Source organism: Trichoplusia ni, chromosome 9, assembly GCF_003590095.1.
Source record: "Trichoplusia ni isolate ovarian cell line Hi5 chromosome 9, tn1, whole genome shotgun sequence".
NCBI classification, from domain to species: Eukaryota; Metazoa; Arthropoda; class Insecta; order Lepidoptera; family Noctuidae; genus Trichoplusia; species Trichoplusia ni.
Genome location: NC_039486.1, coordinates 2,539,276 through 2,557,833, shown reverse-complemented (window position 1 = coordinate 2,557,833; position 18,558 = coordinate 2,539,276). Strand labels below are relative to the sequence as shown.

The 18,558-nt window shown below is 31.7% G+C and overlaps 1 protein-coding gene across 1 annotated transcript in view; it reads left to right on the top strand.

Moving 5' to 3' along the window:
• The first annotated feature begins 17,616 nt into the window (after nt 1-17,616).
• The window catches only part of LOC113497152 (CUGBP Elav-like family member 1), a 340,295-nt gene continuing 339,353 nt past the window's right edge, over nt 17,617-18,558 (top strand). The window contains exon 1 of the mRNA XM_026876556.1: nt 17,617-17,858. The gene's annotated coding sequence lies outside the window, so the exon portion shown is untranslated. The remainder of the gene's footprint in view (nt 17,859-18,558) is intronic.

Sequence of the window (18,558 nt, the reverse complement as noted above, 5' to 3'; positions counted from 1 at the left end):
TGCAACATCACGATCGTTATTTGAAATAGCCACAATCTTAGGGTCACATTGAAAGCAATGAAAGTAACTAATTAAACACTGTTTGAAAACCACCTGTTTCAATAATTCCTTTATAAAATATTGCATGGCTGATAATTTAAACACTTCACGACATCGTTTAGTGGTAAAAAATCTTGATTTTGACCGAGATGCATTTAATTAAAACGATTTGTCTGAGTACTGTTTTTGGCGAACGACCAAATTCTTGATCCTTTGGACTTTTGAATAATTTGGAGGGTTTAATTATGAGAGAAAGACATTATAAATAACTATTGTGTAACTTTTATGTATCTGATTACGCATCTGATATGGAAGACACGTAATGATTATTTAGTTTTTTAATTATGCATTAAATATATAAATTAACAAGTTGCAAAATAATGCACATCATATGGATGTGCATTATTTTGCAACTTGTTAATTTAAATCGCTTGTATTGGGTCATATGGCTTCTAATTAAAAATGTAGGTTAAATATTCCTTCCTTCCTGACATCTATATTTTTGTACTTATTACAACTTTTTTTTCTCCAATGGCCAATTGAATGTTAGGCACGTTTAGATTTTTTATCTAATTATTAATAAAAATAAATGATTGCACTGAAAATGCATGGTATTTCTTTTACAGTTAGGACAAAAACTATTTATATTATCTAATACAAAAAACAATTTCAACATTGTTGTTAACACAAAACAGTTTGGTCTAGTTTACTAAATAGTTCAGTCTAGCTAACTTTTCGAGTAAGAATATTAGCATAATTATTTCGTAATTAAATGACTTCTTTAATTAAATTCAAACTTTATCTTCTTTGAATACCTTTCTACAATTAAAGGTTGGCCTCAATTTTGTAATTATGTTTCTTGAACTTTTGCTGGGCTTTCGCCAAACGAATCAACTCTTTGACGCAGTTGTTCCTTATTTTACTCTTATTAAATGTTTCTTTTTCTTAATATTGTTTTTTTTTTATCGACATATTTTTGTTTTGTTTTGACCAAAGTCGTGAATATGAGCTGAGGGTCTTTATGACTAACTATGCTTAAACCCGTTCCCAGGTTATTTGTTATTTATTTCTGTTTTAAAGTCGTAGAAAAGTTATTGTAAGCTAAATTTATGTAGGATTTAAAACGACGCATTTGTTAGGTATAGGAAGTATACATACAAAGATACTCGAGTGCAGGACAAGCATTCGTGGATCAAAAAAAAATGTTTCTGGGATCTACATGCGACGTGTCGCGGGAATCGAATCCGCAACACGTCGTGCGTAGTGTGTTGTCCCGATGACATCAATTACTCGGCTATCCGTGCAGAGATAACATTTTCCTTTTTTTTTGTTTATATTTCAAATTCAAACGATTCAGCGGTTTTTTACGCATATTAATATATATAAAGTTCAACTATGGATTTTTTGCCAGTTCTTCCCCATGGAAATGACTTTTGGAACCACGTAGCTGCGTAGTAGCTTCTTTAGCTTACTACTTCTGCAATCTAACGTTTCTTTAGTGCCTGCTATAGGCCGACTAGAAATAAAAAAATTTGATTTTTTTAAATATTTTTTCATAAAATGCACAGGTTTTTTTTACTCGTGCGTGTATATACATATTGAATATTAATACACAACTTCTAATTCATATGACCAAATTCATTAATAAATTCAACATAAACATTTATCATTCAAAACAACTGCAAAAATAATTCTCGAACACAACGCAAATAAAAATACCACACATGTTTACCTCAGACACTAAAAAACAAAGAGACAAATAAATTGCAGCTTCCCTACTAAACGATGCACAGTGGAAAATAAAATGCGAACGTGGGCTGTGACCTCGAAAGTGTAATTATTTTAGGCGTGCAATGCAAAGCTCTACAATAAACACTACAGAGATAGTCTGTCACTAACCGCCGTACGCCATGATTATAAAAGCTTGTATACGTAATATCGCACAAGTTGTTATACATTGCCGACAATGATGTAGCATTCGTCATACGAAAGCTTGGCGACTCCGCAGTGTATCAACTCACGTGATATTTTCACATCGTCGGGTTAGTTAAAACTGTTTATAAAGACAGCATTTTTTTTGTTACATGTGTTTTGAAACATGATAGTCTTTTCTTCCTTTGTATTGATTTTTCGTTATTTATTGTGAAATGTTGCATTAATTATATTTTTATGTGTTGTTCTTAGATTGGTTTTAAACGGTATTGCAAAACCAATACAAATTGCAAATGGTAGAAATAAAGTTTCAGCAAAAATTAATAAAAAAAAATTGTATTGTAATCCGCCGATATTTTTAAAACATTATATATTTAGAATGAACAGTTGATGAATAAATTATCGAAAAAAAAACAAAATAAAAATTAAAAGCATTATCTATAGTGTAGACGTTGAAAAAATATTTTTGTTCATATAAAAGGAAGTCATAAACCTAAAATAAATTTATATTAACTTAAAATAATTTTATCAGTGTAAGAAGGGTCTCATAACCAGATGATTGCTTTGACAGTTTAATATACGATAATAATTTATGCAACAAATTATTGTTTATATTATTATGTAACAGTTATAATAATAAATTAGGAATGTTGATTGTTTCATTTATCTAGACGGGGAATATCGGTGCATTAGTGTGCTGTTTCTTTGAGAATAGGTCACTTTATCTAACTAGAATACTTGTATCATTTGAAATGTTGTTTGCAGTCAAAGCTTATTTAAAATAAATAGCTAATATTTACTTGAAATATTAGCTTGATTAGTTATAGGTTCTTAATATTGAGAAGCTAACTATGACTCTTTTTACATTCTTCTTTATCCACTCCAAAAATGCTTGCTGAAGGACTATTTTATAACAACGACAAAAAATAGTCAAGTGAAAATCGAACTCTTAACACTGGATTACGCATATCTACGCAATAAACAACATTTACAACGAAAGAGCATCTCTCTCATTTATGAGTGCATCAATCGTTGCCTTACATAGATTTTTGTTTTTTTTTGTTCTATCTTCAACCCAATTATGTTCGTCATCTATGGAAATTTAAAACGTCTAACTATCTATGACGTTGTGTTTTGGAAAACAGACAGCAGAGTTTTGGGAACGAAACCTTAATATTCTAATTAAAAAATAAAACCATTCATAAATCTTTTATTATTCAAATAATTATAAATATAATAATACAATTCACGAGAGTACCGTGTCGCTAGTGAAATTTTGGTAAGTATATATTTTGGATCGACTCCAAAACAATTAGTGCAGTTAGTGCAGTGGCTTTAGGGTTGTCAAATGACCCGCATTTACTTGCGAGAATTGATTTATGGCGCGTCTTATTTTGTAACCACTATGAGCTGGTGAATTCAGCAGTATGCGCCGAAGATATGATATTTCCTTTAAATATTTGGTAAAAGTCTGTCTTTATTTTGTTTTTTTTGGCCTGATTTTATAACTTAAGGATTTAGGTAATGTCGTAATTCAGAAACGTTTATAAAAAGGTTAGATCTATAAATACTATAAATAGGATAGATTTTATTTCATTTATACCTATACTAATATATAAAGCTGAAGAATTTGTTTGTTTGTTTGTTTGAACGCGCTAATCTCAGGAACCAAATTGAAAAATTATTTTTGTGTTGAATAGACCATTCATCAAGGAAGGCTTTAGGCTATAAAGCATCACGCTGCGACTAAACTAATAGGAGCGAAGATACAATGGAAAATGTGAAAAAAACAGGGCAGGTATAAATCATAACTTATATCTTCTACCCTCAGGGACGAAGTCGCGGGCAACAGCTAGTTATTGATATTCGTTATAAATAGTCCCAAAATGCTAGAATAACTCAACTAACTTTTAGTTATAGAATCCTATTCCTAAAGCAATCGCTACATGTTTGTAAGCTAAAAAAGTTAAAAATTAATTTGATCCTTTATTTACCTACTACAACTACCACTCATTATTCTTCTAGTAAACTCCAATCTACCCACAAAATACTCAACTCCGAACAATCTCAACTCAGATTTACTTTAAAGACATTAAAACTTCAACCACTATCCCATCTTGGCAGCCCTAAGTACCCGCCAACGGCTTGGTGAATTGAGGGAAACGCCTTCTAAATGCATTTAGTACCGTCTAGTTTAGCATTTTAACACTTGATTTAACTACGGCTTATTATTGTTTTGGCCGGAATAAACATGGTCATGCATTCTGAATAGATGAGCTTAGTTAGGGTTAGATTTAGCTCTTAGTGAAGTTTATGCGTCTGAGTTTGGAATTTGGCCTAAGTTGGTTTTTTAAATGTTGGGTTTGGTTTACTTGTCTATTAGAATACTTTACAGATGAATGGACTGTGTACTTGGGTAAGGTTTTTTCCAGAACTTAAATTGTTTTACATTTTGTTTTCGCCTTATAAAGGAGTTTCTGGACGGCTTTTAAAAATCTGAGTCGCTATCTGTATCTATGACTCTTTTTAGTATCATCGTATTAAAAAAAAATACGATAGTTACTATCGTGTTTCGTCTGTGCGACAAAATCCATTTAATTTATTTTTCTGACTCGTATCAAAGATCATCTTATTAGAAAAAATATGAGAAATGCGTTTCTTCTAAAATTTGCACCAAATACATTTCAATTCAAATAATATCATAATGTTTTGTATGTTAATTTTGGCAACTGGATGCAATATATTACGTCTGACAGACTGACATAAGTCTATGACAGCGATGTTCTGATAAAACTGCCAACGTCACTCTGAGCGCCACCTGTTATTATTGATGCGAAATACTTTCGAGGACAGAAGGAGACGAATGGTAATCGGGATGAGGTAATAAAATACTGTACTTAAGATAATAACGTAAATTATTGCTGTATGCCTAATGAATTCGACCTTATTGCTTTGAAATAGAGTCGTTGTTAATGTCACTTTAAAGATTGATGTAAAGTTCTTCCGTACTGCTTAAAATGGTCTCAATTTATTACATCAAACTGGAAACATGCTAACTTTAGGTGTAAGTACACGCCACGATTGCTTTGAGTGTTTGACAAATTAAAATGTGGGCTTTGGATCGAGTGCGTCTAAAACACGCTTAGTTTGACTAAACCATGTGGATCATTTGAATCGAAGTTCATATAGAGATAAGTGAATAAAGGGGATTCAAATTCCATAAAAAGTCAGTATATTTGTAACTATAAATTTATTGATTCACGATTATTTAAATTAAAAATGTATATCATACATTAAGTAATAAAAAAACAGTGTAGGTATGTAAGGATATGTTATTTAATCATGAATTCCGCTGCATAATATGATACTCTAAGCCACCTTTCAATGCAAGATCAAATAGTAAGATAATTTTCTATTTTAATTAGAGTTCCATTAGATCTATGAGATCACGACTAATGCTAATACTGTTATTCTGGTACAAGCTGTGTTTACCGGAGAGTCCTCCAGGGACCGTTTGAACTCACGGACAATTGTCTACACTCACCTATATTATCCATTATTGCAGTGTAAACAAAACTATTTACCGCAGGATATTTAGAAAATTTCAATGTTTTCTTGGGAACATTTTTAGGGTCCAAGCTAGTCTAGTCCAGGTAAGGCTTCCTCCATCCGTCACCAGAATGCGATATCTAGACTGTTGAAATTTTCACCGATGATAATGACAGATGTTTATCAGATTCTGTTGTACCTGTACTAACAAATATAATGCATTAAATAATTGAACAGTTGAACAGTTAGTTTATAAATGTTAGTTAATGATAGGTGGCTATTTTTTTATAAAACCTCTAGCCTCTAAATACAAAAACCTCAGTATCACAAGTTCGATTCGCACTTGACTCATTTTTCTTTATAGGAAAATACATTTTGTAAATTCAGAATGGGGTTAGGTCGGATTACGATCTGAATCGTTTGAAGGTAAAGGCTTACTGTCGGATGGCACTTTGCCGACGACAGAGATCGGCAGACGATAGTTTGTTGTCAAATGACGTCATTTGACATCCGTTCGCAGCGAGTGACGTCACTGAAATACGTTTAACATCAATGAAAATGCTAGAGAGTTAAACTCTTCGATGGCTCACATATTTCTCAGGAGTTTTGTAAAATAGTGTTGATCACTTTTTAAAGTAAAAGATTTAATTCACCCTGTTAGGTTTTTAAACTATTATGTTCCACATTGCGGTAATCGAAATAAAACCAGTAACAAAATTAAAAACAAATTCGATTTCTGTGACCTAAATAAATAACATTGAGTAACAGGCAAATTTTACAAGTTAATGATATTAGCTTTCATGAATTCACCAAGCAACTCTGCCATCCCGGACAGAAGAAAAACGAGATCAATACTATAAATTCATGTCATGCTATAAATTAAGTCAATAAAACTACGTCACAGGGCGTGCCCCTTGATGCCAAACGCAAAAAAAACAAGAACATAATATATGTTTTGAAAACACGTTTAAAATTGTCATCACCCACATTCTACAATCGCGCGACAAAAATAAGGACAAGCCAATCGATACTCTATACTTAATATATGAATCTGAAGAGTTGGTTTGTTTGTTTGGACGCGCAAATCTCAGGAACTACTAGTTCAAATTGAAAAAATCTGTTGTGATCAATAGACCATTCATCGAGGAAAGTTTTAGGCTATATAACATCACGCTGCAACTAAAAGGAGTGAAGATACAATGGAAAATGTGGCAAAAACGGGAAAAATATTCATTTTCGAGGGCTTCCGTTTAAAAATTCCTAAATTATATCTTCTAACTGACGAAGTCGTAGGACACAGCTAGTATGAATATTTGCCAACAACAAAAAGTAATCGAAAGATATAATAATTTGGCGTTTTTTTATGAATTCTACGCATACATCCTCATTATATTCGTAATTTGAGTCGTTAATGATATAATAGGCGGCACACATATTAATATATAAATGAATGGACGCACTGTTGTACTGTATTGTATGTTGGCAACAAGCCGATTAATATTTTCGATAGCCTCATGTATAAACTCGTAAAGGATGGAGATTTTATGTTATCCGGTTTAATTTGAGTTAATGCTTTTGACAGATAATAAATTAAGGTCGTCAAAAAAAAGTCTAATGTTAATAACACATTAAAATACCTGTACACACACTATTACATTTTGTGATTATCATTTTTTCAGTTATTGAAAATAATCTCTACTGGAAACTTAGAAATTAAATATTTTTGTCGAATATTCCAGTCACATGCTCTAGAATCTAGAATCAGAATAAGGATTTATGATTCACACAAATGCTTGTCCTACGTGGAGGTCGAATCCGCGACCCGTCGTGTACAGTAGGTTTGGCATGGTGACAGTGCAATCATACTCCTATGACACACTGAAAGCACAAATGACAAAATTAAGTGTTTGTACTAAAAGCCACATATTAGCAGTTTTTTTTTTAATATAACGCTACTATCGACTTCCTTTGAACGTCTTCAAAGTAAATTTATTGATGTGATATTGTGAAGTGAAGAATGATTTTATGTGCTGTTTTTCGTATTTTGTTGACTCTCTTTGCAAGTTTATGCATCCTTTCCATTCGATTCACATATTTGAACTCAAATATATATCACTAAAATATAGTGATAAGATTTGTAACAGTATTTTTTTTATCTAGCCCACTGTGTCTCACAGCTGGGCAAAAGAATTCACCAAATTCTTCCACGATTTTCTGTTCTGGGCCTCATGGAACCAGCCCTTGTGGTAAGCGTTTAGATCGTCACACCACCGCTTCCTAGGCCTCCCACGGCGACACCGTCAATCCGCTGGCTCAAATAGTGTGGTGACTTTGGCCCAGCGATCACTGTCCATGCGGCTGAAGTGACCCTCTCAATCCCATTCTTTTTTTTATTTAGTTTAGTTTAATATTTTTATGAGACTCCCGTACTAAGTAATTTTATCCTTGCGTCGCGGGGGCTTTACAAACATTCATATCGCATGCAAAATTTGTATCTTTCATTAATTTAAAGTTCAGTGACCTGATGCTATTTCGGACTCTGATAAATTAATTACCCTGTATTATTGTGGACGTTCACTTGTCACTATTTTAATTGAACTAATTATTGCCGGATATGTATTTGCATTTTGATTAATCGATTTCTCGGAATTTGTATTGTGTTTTATTTCTAGTAGGCATTTATCTACTATAATTAGCAAATTTAAGAGAATTCTATACTTTTGTTGAAATATTAATAAAAACATATGGGTTTTGTTTCTTGTTTTTCGTCTCGGCCAAGGAAAATCGTATTTTTCCATCAACATCACTATAATCTGCCACTTCATCACATCATCACAAGATACTGAAAAAAGATACAGCCAAATAGAAACTTTTTTAAAATTCATTAAAAAGGGATCATATTAAAACAAAGCCATTGAAAGTAAACCTGACTGCTATACTGGAGATCGTGGGTACGATTCCCACCCAGGCAGAATGATTCTTGTGATGCTCAATCCTATGTATATGTTCTGTGTTTGGGTATATTTTATCTATGTCATGTATGAATTTCAGAAACATGTAAGTAAGTTTATTAATTGTCATATACATATATTATAAGCTTGGTTTAGTTGAACACTAGATGGCGTTGACTGAAAGCTGTGTTATATTAGCATCTGTAGCAAGACAACCAGATGCACCAAATAAATGTGTTAATATCAAATATTAATGTTGAGTTAAATTAAGATGAATATTTCATAGAAGCTGCCGTTATTCTTCATGTCTTTGACTGCGGTTGATGTTTGGCAGCCGGCCGTAGCCGTGCGGTGATCACTCATATTGTATGTGACAGATTGCACTTTAGATCATTTTCAGCTAAATTAAGGTAAACTGTAAAAAATAAGCCTATATTTGTTACTGGTATTTTATCGTTAAAGTTTGTACTTATCTGGAACTTTATTTAAATCCAATATAAATTATTTTCATATATTTTTGAAATTCTATTTTTATACCTGACTGTTTTAGAACGAAGTTGTTTATGTTTTTATTTAATATACTACATTACTCTGACTTGTGGTACGTTCCAGAGTAAGATTGATGTATGACAAAATTAATTTGTTATACTAAAAGAAAAGATATTCGATTTTATCTAGTGAGACCTATTTTAGAAACAGAATAGATTAAAGAAAAGATAATTAAAATGTATGTCCCATTACATCAAAACGATTGACATCGATCAATCAATCAATCTTCCTGAAATTTAAACTTCAAATAAATAAACAAAGAAACACAATATTTGTTTTTAATATCACAAAATAACCTAACCACCAATATCTAGTTATAGTCTAATCTAAACAGAACTACAATAATACAGGAGGCAATAACACAAATTACCATAGGTATTGTGGACAAGTGTGTCGGTCGATACGGACCGGTCAATACTTGATGAGGCCGACAGTTACTTGGATACGGCGATACAATACGCGTATTGACCCGCGGCTATTACCGACTCACGTATTTAGATGATACGACACGATAACGATACGATTTAAAAGGTTTTATATTAGGCAAGATGGATGTGGAACTGTTTTGTCTTTTTAATGATGCCTCGTGAGGACTGATTTTAACTTATACTTTTTGTTAAAGTGAGGTGATATTTATTGTACAAAACAAACAGGATAAGATTTAAATAATAGACGGGATAATTTCAACACGATTTTCGGTATACTATTTAAAAAAAAAATAACCCTTGCGCGGCAGGGGGTTTTAGAAGCATAAAGACACCCAGATTTAGACCAACCATTCGCCTGCTTTACATCGTGTTGGTTTGGCGTGATAATATCTGCCACTCGGCTATCCGTTTCATGAAAAGTATTCCGTATTTTTACGAGTATTATTTGTGTAAGTGTTAGTTTTTGATTGGCAGCAAACTGCATTAGAATAAGTTTTGTCGACAATACTTTGTCTTTTGAATCGACACTTGTGTTATATAATCTCATTTTTTATCCTGAAAACATTAAAGATAAAGATAAAGATAAAGATATTTTTATTTTGTAAAACATGGTACAGGCATAGGTCTTAGAATAAATATTATGAACTCATGTTCTGCCACATTGTGGCGTACAAAATTTAAATGGTACTTAAGCTAACTTAAGATATACACAAGTACACTGACTCTATATAAAAGAAAATAAAAAATAATTACAATAAAATTCAGTAGTTACAATACAAAGATCAATGCCACCAATAAAAGCGAATGTAAAATATATACAATGCATCACTCACTTAAAAAATCTTGTATGCTATAGTAGCATTTATCTAATAAATACCTTTTAAAATGGGCTTTAAATAAGGCATGTGGCATTTCTTTTACTTCTTTGGGTAATTTGTTATATATTTTCGGCGCCAAACAGAAAACACTTTTATTCTTTAAGGTAGTTTTTGAACTTACTATACTGAGGTAGTCGTTTTTTCTACGGTTACGGATTAAAGTGTCAGCTTGTTTTTTAAAAATATGTGGATTATTCCGAACAAAATTTGCTACTTCGAATATAAAAAGAGATGGCAGAGTCAATATTTTGTGTTCAATGAAAAACGGTTTGCAGCTGTCTGTAACTTTTAACCCGAACATAGCTCTGATACAACGCTTCTGTGACTTAAAGATAATTTCTCTGTTTGTGGAATTTCCCCAATATAAGATTCCGAACCTGAGGACTGAACCAACCATACCGTGATAGGCCGTGCAGAGCGCTTCATTACTTATAACTCGAGAGAGTCTATAGAGGGCATAGGATGAGGAGTTTATTTTCTTATTGAGGTCTTCTGTATGGGCTTTCCAGTTAAGATTTCTATCAATAGTAATACCTAAAAATTTTGTAGTGTCAGCTTTATTGATAGCTGTTCCTTGGTATGTGATATTAATGTCTGGTGCGGCTGTTTTTTGGCTGAAGTGCATGATTTTAGTTTTTGCTAGATTTATTTTTAAATTATTGTTATTAAGCCATTCTATTACTGATTTTACGGTATTATTAATTTCATTTTCATATGTGGTTTTGTTACTACATTTTATTGTTATCGTACTGTCATCTGCAAAAAGGGAAATGGGATTACGAGTCACCTTTGGGAGGTCGTTTATATAAATTATAAACAAGAGCGGACCTAACACACTCCCTTGGGGAACTCCATATTTAACTGCACGTTTAGAAGACTGAAAGTTTTCTTCTTTTTTACTTTTCAAATTAATTTTAGAGATCTCAGTATATATTTCACGGTTTTTGAGATATGATTCTATCAAATTTAATACATTTCCGCGGATGCCATATGCTTCTAATTTTTTTAATAAAATGTCATGACTAACGTAATCGAACGCTTGAGTCATGTCACAAAATACAGCGCATACCGGTGTCCTATTATCTACATTATTCATGACTGCACTCAAGACATCAAAAACTGCCAGATTTATAGTTTTATTCTTTCGAAATCCTTTTTGATTATTAGTAAGAATATTAAATTTTTCTAGATAATTGTAAATTTGTTCATATATGTATTTTTCGAATATTTTAGAGAGAATGGGAATAAGTGCTATGGGTCTATAGCAATTCATGTTTTGTTTATCATCTTTTTTAAACAACGGTTTTACAATAGACTTTTTGAGACTGTCTGGGTATAGTCCCGTGTTAATACACAAGTTCATAATGTAACTTAGATGTTCGCAGATTTCGGATGCAACGTGCTTAACTACGACAGTGGATACTTCATCATGTCCAACACTTGTAGTATTTTTTAGTGACCTGATGATTTTAAAGATATCGTACGGTGTACTTGGTGCCATAAACATGGATTTATTTGAATGCCTTATTAATGAAGTTACTTTGTCACCTGATCCTAAGATGGGCTTAATTTTTTCGATAAAATAGTCGTTGAAATAATTTGCGATTTCCTTTGGATTAGTTATAATTTGGTCGCTTACTCTTATGGAATTGATAATATTTTTAGGTATGTTATTCTTGGACTTATTAATGATTGCCCATGTAGCTTTTGATTTATTAGATGCTGTTTTTATTTTATACGTGTTTTGTGCTTTTTGAGTTAAATGAATTATGGTTTTATACAATTTTGAATACTTTTTAAATTTAGTTTTGTTAGTTACATTCTTATTATGTCTATAGTTCCACATCAATGCTCTCTTTTTTTTGCTACAAAGTTTTATTCCACGTGATATCCACTGTTGTTTGTCTTTAATTCTAACAGTAACCCTTTTTATAGGGAAGCATAAGTTATATATCAATTTAAAAGTGTGCATAAACAAATTATAGGCTTGATTGGGATTATCCATATCATAAATATCTGAAAATGATAAATCTTGCAAGTAATTTTTAAATTTTTGTAAGTTACATTTACTATAGTCACGTCTTTTTATTCGCCATTGTTCTATTAAAAAAACTTTAGTAACGGGTAATTTTAAAATTTGCGCTGTGTGGTCTGAGAGACCAAAGTCAATAACTTCAGATTTACACTTCCTACCAAAATTATGAGCAAAGTTATCGATGCAGGTTCCACTTGAATGTCGAGTTGTCTGAAACAATTCTAACTTTAAATTAAAATTTAGTAGCAGACATTCTAATTGTAATAAAGTATAATTTCGCTTTAGAGAATCTATATTGTAATCACCTGCAATCACAACATTTCTATTTGGATTCTCTCTTTTTAGGATATCTAGCATTTTTTCTAATTGATCAAAAAAAATATTCAAGTTATTACTTTTAGGTACCCGGTATATACACACAATAATTGTTTTATATGTCATTAAATCAATTGCACAACATTCAAATATTCCGACTATAGACAGTTTTTTAATGCTATTTAGTTCTTTAAATTGATGACCTTTCCTGACTAGAATACATGTACCACCTCTCTTACTATTTTCTCTAGAATAACATGCTGCCAAAGTATAATCAGGTATAAATAGTGAACTTTCGTTATCAATAATCATAAAGTGTTCTGACAGGCAAATTATGTCAATTTTTGTATTATTATTTGACATCTCTTCAATGCAGACGACAAGTTCGTTACTTTTATTTAATAAGCCAGCAATATTTTGGTGCAATAAATTAAGATGTTTATAATAGAAATAACTGCTCAGGAGTCTCGTTTTGTTTTATATTATTAGTTTCTCCGTATTCAAAATTAACATAATTACATTCATGAATATAATTTATGTATGTGACGATGTCATCAAAGATTACTTGCATGCCATAATTGTTAAGAGTTCCCTTATGTATTCTGTACATTGCGGAGTCCCATGTTATATTTTTATTCGAGTCAAAAATATAAGCATATTCGTGTGTAACTACATCTCGGCAAAGTAAGTTTATGAACTGTTCTACTCTTCTGTTAAAAAGTGTATAATAATTTAAACCTATCTTATACGTTGGCATGCACAGGATTACATTAGTATGTTGAATAGCTTTGAGGCATTCTCTTACGTAGGAAATGAGTTTAGAGTAATCTTGAGTAGTTAAAAAATCTGTTTCACCAATCAATATCATACAGTAGTCATTCATAGTGAATGTTTTCAATTTAGGTGCTAGATTACTTATGATAGTATTAAGTCCACCATTTGGTGTTAAGTAGTGGCATAGCTCAGAGTTTTCGAACTTCCTTTCGGCAATGGTCAATATGTTGTTATGTTTATTCTCGCTGATTATACAAATTTTACGCTTGAACTTCTTGTAGCTCTCATGATCTTGAACTGGTGCTGGTTTTGGTGACTTAAGAGTATCTTCTTCAGGCGCCTGTGCCTCTTTCGCTCGGTCTGAGTTACATTGGAGCGTATTTTTGGGTGTTTGTTGTATAGGACTGGTATTATCAGATTTTTGTAATTCCTTATTTATATCTTTGAGTTTCTGGTTTTCTTGAGACAGTGTTTCTATTTTTTGGAGAGCACTGTTTAGTTCGATCGTGAGTCTGTTAATTTGGTAATTTAAATCTGATATTTTGTCATGTTCGCTGCTGCTAGCGACATCTTCAGATAAATCAGGTAAACTACTTGCGTCACTGAATGTCGAAGTGCACGTAGATGTTTTGCTTTCATTCAAAGTAATAACTGGCGTCTTCGCTTTTTTCCGAATAGTTATATTTTGTAAGAAATTCATACTGATATTTTAAATGAAATATTACAAATTGAAAAATCTTCAAAAATACAAATTCTTATGCCAGTCTCGAACTCACGACTCGTCACCTGTGACCGTCACTATCTGTACACAGAGCTATGACATCAGCTGTGATCTAAGACGAAATTTAAGTACTGTTTGTTTGGAGCGAATTTAACGTTTTAAAAGTTTGTCGGGGAATTTTTCAATTTTTTTCTTGACGACCCCTTTTTTATCACTTTAAATTCACAGTAAACTTCTTGGAGTTCTTTAGCATTAAGGTTTAGACAATTAAAACACTGCACATTTATTCTTCACTGTTTTGTTTTTTTTACTAATAAAATTATCAAGTAATTGTCCAAGTATTTTGGTAGTTTATCCAATGTCTCATAGATGGAGCTTTTTTAAGTATTGTAACAGTTATGTTATCTGTGGTCTTTGTTTATGAAGTACAAAAGTTACGAATTTAAATTTTATAACTGATATGAAAAATTATTAAAATTGAAAGTTTGTAGTGTTTTGTGGATTTTACGCCCGCAGGAGTTTAGGCAAGTTACTACGCACGATAAATGTACTTTTCACTGGCACTTTAGTTCGGTCAAATCACTATTATCACTGTTTGACAATGTTTTTGAACACTTGGCGGCAAATTTTTAAAAATCTTTGTAACTTTTTTATTTGGACTCACTGATGTTAGATAACGTTTTTACACTTTTATTAGAGTTCATAGATTATGTATTTCACTGTATTTATTTATGTTATGTACTTTAAGTATTTTATTAATTAAAATTTCACGGAGCTACTGTTTACTGTGGGAGCAGCGCCCTCTACATCAAAACATCATTGTAACGCCCGTTGGTTTACCCTTGTAGTAAGATAGCAAGATTACTAAATGTCCCAGTTCAATCCCTTGCAAGGCAACGACTCAAATGTTGTTGTGTCTAATGAGAGGCTATGAGAGTAGGGGAACAGAGAGTGCAAATCTATTTACGCACTATAATGGCGGTGCTATGTCTCGTATAGCTGTCTGTTGTCCTGTGACACCAGCGGCCGAAGAATCGGCCAGGATAAATTAGCACAATATTATGAACTCATGTGCCTGTTGTTACAATGGAGTGAATTCTAAATAAGACAGTTACTTGAATACGACGATACTATTGATTGGTATTAGTATTGACCGGCTACTTTCACTAAAGACTTTTATATGATACGAGACGATTGCTATACAATTGAAAAAGTTTTGTAGATAACGATATAATTTCTACATCGTTTTAATGTTGCTGTAATGCGTTAACATTAACTATAAAAGTTTTAGAGACAATTGGCGAATGAAAAACTTTCACCTTTTTGTAATCAGTAAGACAGCGATTCAATGAATTTATTACTTTTAAGTAAAACTTTATTGAATCTGTAGTCTTGTGTAAACAAAAGTTATTTCACTAAAACTTACTTACTTTTTACAAAAAAAAAAATTTGTATTCTAAAAGTATTTTCATACTACGGTTTTATTTTCTTACAAATTATTGCTTAATATACACTTTCTCTTATAAGAGGTTCATAATATATGTTAAACGAATTAGAAATTAAAAACCTCTATAAAACTCCTCTAATTTAAACTTCACGTTATTCAAAAGCCCATAGGTATTTATATTCGCATGAGCACATTAAAATTCTATTTGTGTTTATGGATTAAGTTGATCGATTTCATACAATGTTGTCAGAGTTAATTAATAATGTTCTCTACCAACCCTGTAGTAGTTGGAAAATCGAAAGTAATAACTGTAGGAAGTCATCACTTTTACTTACTTATCGGTATTAGTGTTCAGTTTGTAAGTAAACACGGAAATTTGACTGCTACACCGGAGTGCTACACTTGTGCACAATACAGGACTAATATTTTTTGTGATGAGCACGATTATTCGTTGTGTGTCTGGGTGTAATTAATCTAGAACATGTATGTATTTAGAAATATATAAGTATATTTATCAGTTGTCTAGTACTCATAATGCGAGCTCTGCTTAATTTGAGACTAGATGACTAGAACACAAATCAATCAGAAAAACCATCAAATATTTTTTCAGTCATTATAAAAAAAATAGTAAAACGTCAACATCAAAGAGTAATTTAATTTTGAATGTATTTTCAATTTTCATTAGAAATTTCAGGAAAACTCTACCTTTTAAACAACTTAATGGAAAAGAAAATTACTAAAGGCATTCGCTAAAAGCTCACCTTTAAGGCCTCTCATAAAATAAGTGCGTTTAACTTTTCAAAGTAAATAAATTACATTACATACACAATCAGTTTTGTAAGAGTGATTCCCCGTAAGTATGCTGTCTCAATATTATTTATTCATGAACAATTTGCGATGCAATCAGGTCAGGCGGAAAGCTTGTTTTCCATGGACAGCGATGCTTTTTACATCATTGAATATAATAACTACTGATAGAAGTTTGCATGTGGGATGAATCTATAACATTATGCTATGTGGTAATTACGTTGTGATTCTAACCAGCTGTATATAAAGGATGTCCCAGAAATAATCGTCATGTCTTTTGATGGGCAAGTAGGTAATAGTTACAGAAAAAAAAATGGTATAGAATTTGATCCTAATACTTGTATTCGATTTGAAATGGATTTTTGGGACAACTGTATTAAGTATTATTATTGTGTTAGTTCTCGGTCGTTGGTGATAATTCGGTGGTCTGATTCGTTTACTCGGATGCATTCTGGCAACTTAAATTTTCTCAGGCTCATGGAAGCTTATGAGCGTCAAAGCGTGTAAGAGCTCCACGTTAATCAAAAAAATATATTATGCCTATTCGGTATATAACACTGTTATATGTTAGATTCAAAAATAAAACGCCGGTTTATGAGCAGCTTACACCAGCTCATGTTTGTAGCATTTGTATAGCTTAGCTCATCTTTGACTACTCAATCTCCGAACCTTTTACAATGTCGAAACACGATTTGACTTTGATAAAATACGATTATAAACTTCATGGTCCGTTTTTGCATTTTTATAAAGACGGGGAACGTTCGATTTGCATTTCTTTCGCTGGTAAAAGAATTTGACTTTTTTTTAAGTACCAGTACACGAAAATGTAGGTAGATACTTTTGAGATTTTCTTTAAAGAAAATTATTATTGGGTACAAAATGTAAAAACATTTAGCTTGACTACTGTTTGTGTTTTTAAGGTTTGTCTTAATATTTAAGTTCTACAATATTTGAAAGAATACGGACCTATGAGCAACGTTTTTTTTATTTAAGCATCGTCTAAAATAGTAGCTTTGTTATAATCAATCATAAACAAACAAGTTGCTAATAAAAACTATAGCAACGATTGTCTTAAAAGGTCAGAATAAAAACTTTATAATTTTAGCATAAAACCTTTTTGTATCTAAACAGACAGGCCACCAACAACGTCTATCAAAATGGGTTAAAACAATGACTTTTTTATGTCATTATTTTTTCTCAGTTGTGAGATAAATGGCCGAGCAATGTGACTAAAATTTTAGTTAATACATTATTTTGTGTTGTGTGTTTTTTTTATATATTTTATGTAGTCTTTTTTTGATTTCGATTTTTATCTTTGATTTTGTACGAAATTTTTAGTGTTGGATACGTCGCGTTGTATTCTTATACTGTTTACCGTGACTCCGAGTCTATCAAGCCTAAGACTGTCGTTTTAAGAAATTTTCGTATAAAAGGTCAGTAACCTCTTGTATCAATTTATATTTTCTTTAAGAATTTTTAGAAAACCCTATTTTGTACGATGACATAAAGAACTCTTATGTCATGTTATTATTTATGAGGAGAATTGAAAGTATAGTCGAAAATGGCATTGTAATAAAATTAACATTAACAAAATCAACTGCGTTGTTGTAAAAGTTTCTGTCCAACCATGGGGACTTTTGCAATATGCTGTGACACTAATCGTCAGCTAACAGGACTTTATTCTATTATTATAAACAGTTGGCAGCTTTTGACCTTATCATCATTGTATGTTGTAGCATCATACCAAATATATTGAATATGAATATGAATGTAGGTAAACATAAGAGACAGGGGTATATAAATTGTTGTATAGTTATTGATGTATTGTTCATATACTTATGTATACCTGTAACTTTGGTTGGTGAATAAAGTATTATTATTATAACGTCATTATTCTATTTAAAAGAAAAGCCACACCATTGTAATTAAAACACATCAGAGAATTTACAAATTTTAAAACTAAATGCACCCAGGCCAACTTTACTCCGAGTTTTCTTCCAGGAAACATTCCATCCTTCAAAATTGAATTATTATATCAAGAACAAAGATTCTAAGTAGCAATTTATGCCTTATAAAATAGGGGTTTATATAACTATGGGAGCGGAACCATTTTCCGTATCTTCTCAACCTATG